Raw genomic sequence first — 3,217 nt, 5'->3', positions numbered from 1 at the left:
ATTCCCATTTATTCCAGATTTCAACAATTCCAGGTGTGATCAGACAGTTGGAAAGTCATGCATCCAATCGCACCAGAAAGGGTCGCTTTGCTGGAAGCAATCTCTCCTAAAGCAATAAATTCATCTGCCAGGTAATTGCTAAAGCCCAGCACAGCCCAAATAAGTATTAGTTCTACAGCTGGACCAAGAAGGGCCAGCTTGGGCATGAGCTGGGGTCAGGCTGGAGCAGCTCACACCAGACTATTCCACAAGTGGTCCAAAATGTTACTTCTTTCTCCATGTGGTCCCACCTTCTGATTCAACGCCATCAGCCTGTGGGCAGGTGTCACCATAACAGTCAAGTCAGAGATGGGGAAAGTTACTTTTTTGACTATAACAAAAAGTAACTTTCTCAGGTTCTTATTCCCTCTGTGCACTAGAAAGAATTTGTAACTTCCAAAGCTTTTAACTTTGTCAGATTAAAGGCAGAAATTTTCTACCCAGAGTTTTAACCAAAGCTGGATCCTGACAGTCCCATAAATCTTGGCTGAGTGCATCTATCCAGCTGCCCTCCCTATTGGTTCTTGCTTTCCTCAAAACATGTGCATTTTCTATGTTTGTCAATGTCTTGTTATCAGCATCAGCCTTCCAGCTTTGGCAGTTCTCAAGAGATTCTGTTGGTTGGTGATTTTCTGACACTGCAATGTGGCATTGCCATTCTTCAGTAACACATGAACACGCTCACCAGAATCAGATAAGCGGCATCAAATAGAGGCATTCAGACTGAAGAGAAAGAAGAAGTAGAAGGGTAGCCTCTGCCTCTTGGACTGAATAGCTGGGGACTTAACAACCCAAATGGGACAATCTTTTATGACCCAGATTTCAATCACTGAAGCCATCATAAAGCTGTCTGGTCCATGTTTCTGTCAGGAACCAAACCGCCAGCCTCTTTCAAAGCAGGCTGCAGATTTCCTAATACAGTGTGTCTAGTCAAGAGGAGATGTTCCCCACAAGGACTCTATAAGAAAGCCTAGATTTGACTGAGACAGAAGCAGGGCTTCTCAATCCCATTTTATGATGGCCAGTTAAACTTTAAATCATATGATATATCCAAAGCTTTATTACAGAGAAGTGCCTCAAACCAATCCACAGCTCTGAGCTGCTCTGAGGAAAAACTGCACAGGACACTTGCTCCAAAGGCTAGATCCTGCAAGATTCCCCTCATTCCCACTTATTTCAGTCTTTTCGGTCCTTATATGTCACAGGTAATTCAGGGATTTTAGGGGGCCTAAGAGGCTGGCTTACATTGAGTCATACCACTGACCCATCTAGCTCAGTTTTGTTTATAGGCACTGGTTGTGGCTCTTTGTGATTTCTATTTTGCCTTTTAAAAAAAACCCTGAGATGCTAACGACTGAGCTGAAATCTTTTTAATGCAGAGGGCTGACAATTACTTTATTATCATCATACAACACTTGATCTTGCCTGATTTTAGAAACTAAGTGTTAGGTATAGTTAGTACTTGCACGGGAGATCACCAGAGCACATTGTGAATCTCCATGAAGGGCAAGGAAAAACCCCTCCCTAACTCCAAAGAGCTGCTGCTCATCTCTCTCTCTGTGTGTGTGTGTGTGTGTGTGTGTGCGCGCGCGCGCACGCACACACACACACACACAGATGCGTACACATGCAACTCTTTGCCTATCAAGATAGAGAAGGGCAATTAGATCTACAGTGCCTGGGCTGAAACCTGTCACCTTGACCTGTTGTAGAACTTGTTTTAAATGAGAAAGCCTGGCCCGCACATCATACCTTGATTTGGAGGAATTTTTAATGCTTCTGCCCCACCTCATTTCTCTAACGCCCAGTTTAATGAAGACTTCTAATAGAACTTAAGTCTGAGAGACCGTGGTAGTTTAATAATGGTATATCCCATGGTTAATTTGGGACTGTGTACAAAGATCACATAGCTTTTCTTTTTTTCATTCCATTTAAGTATGCAGCCTTAGACAGTTGCACACTTTCATTTACCATCAGCACAATGTTACTTATCAGCACAACAACTAGAAAGCACAACATTCTGTTTTGTGAGGATATTGGAATATATGACACATCTCAGGCATTGGTTCCTTTCATAGCCAACAAATGTCAATTTCAGCAGAAGTCTTCAAACATGACATCCTTCTGTTACTCCTGGTCCTCTTATTATATTCATTCATTCCCCACAAATCTGTGAGACATATAGAGCTGGTGCCCGGGGTAGTGAAGGAGGGTGCTGATGGCAGAATATGAGTACTGTATAGCAGAAACTACAACCTAAAAAGAAATGCAGAACAGCACCAAAATTCATTTCTTGAAAGAAGGGGAACAGATTTATCCTATATGTCAGGTTTCTGAAAGGAAAATAACATATGCATATTTCCCTCCTAAACATTTTTCCACTGAAGTCTCGTTGATAGAGTTAAAGCACGAGTTCTATCACCAAAAATGAACGGAAGTGAGTTCATGGGTAAGTGCTCTTTTGTATAGATTGATTGATGATAGTAAAGAAAACTAGTGTGAAATATGTTATTTCTTCAAGCAATCATACATCATGGGGGAACAAGCAGAAGCAAGTCATTTACTGGGAGGCGGAAGAGGAAGTTACACCACACACTCCTCTTCAGGCTGCGCTTGTGTTTAATTTGCAATATGAAATGTCAAAAGGCCACAGCTGCCTACGGCATTTAGGACAGGGAATTTTGTCTCTGGTTTATATCTGGAATCTTCCTTTCCGTTTCAGGGACGGCAAAGAACGCATTTGAGCATGTGCAGAGTGACTTTCCCCAGTCGCTGAGTAAACCCACGCCAGATTGACAGCCCAAAAGGACTCACGGAACTGTTTTACCTACAAGGTCATCTCAGCAAATGTTACTTTTTTTTTGGACGACAACTCCCAGAACCCCTCTGCTCAGTACCATATTGCTTGGCCCGCTGCACGAATCCCAAGGAACCGTTTCCTGGGCGGCTTAAGTAACGCCCTGCTTCAAGCGCAGTGGACTGGTAAACGGGGCTTGAAGGGACGTGAGACCAGTTAAGAAGACTCAGCAGCGCCACTTTCCCCAAACTACATTTCCCAGCGGCCTCCGCAACGAAGAGGAGCGGTGAGACAAGAAGAGGACGGAAGTAGAAAAGACGGAAGCAGCTGAGACAGCGCGAGTGTGTTCTGTGCCCGGTAACTGATTCCCCCCCCCCCCCA

General features: G+C 43.8%; 1 long non-coding RNA gene across 1 annotated transcript; it reads right to left on the bottom strand.

The window, feature by feature from the left end:
- Positions 1-837: 837 nt before the first annotated feature.
- LOC140705990 (uncharacterized) lies at positions 838-3,129 on the bottom strand. The gene is made up of 2 exons (XR_012085660.2): positions 2,937-3,129; positions 838-2,295 (listed from the first exon to the last, which is right to left on the bottom strand). It is a non-coding gene; the product is annotated as an uncharacterized LOC140705990 (long non-coding RNA).
- Between the last annotated feature and the right edge of the window lie 88 nt (positions 3,130-3,217).

The sequence above is a fragment of the Pogona vitticeps genome, chromosome 3 (assembly GCF_051106095.1).
Source record: "Pogona vitticeps strain Pit_001003342236 chromosome 3, PviZW2.1, whole genome shotgun sequence".
Classification (NCBI taxonomy): domain Eukaryota; kingdom Metazoa; phylum Chordata; class Lepidosauria; order Squamata; family Agamidae; genus Pogona; species Pogona vitticeps.
The sequence above is the reverse complement of the archived record's forward strand: the minus strand, read 5'-3'. Positions and strand labels throughout refer to the sequence as shown.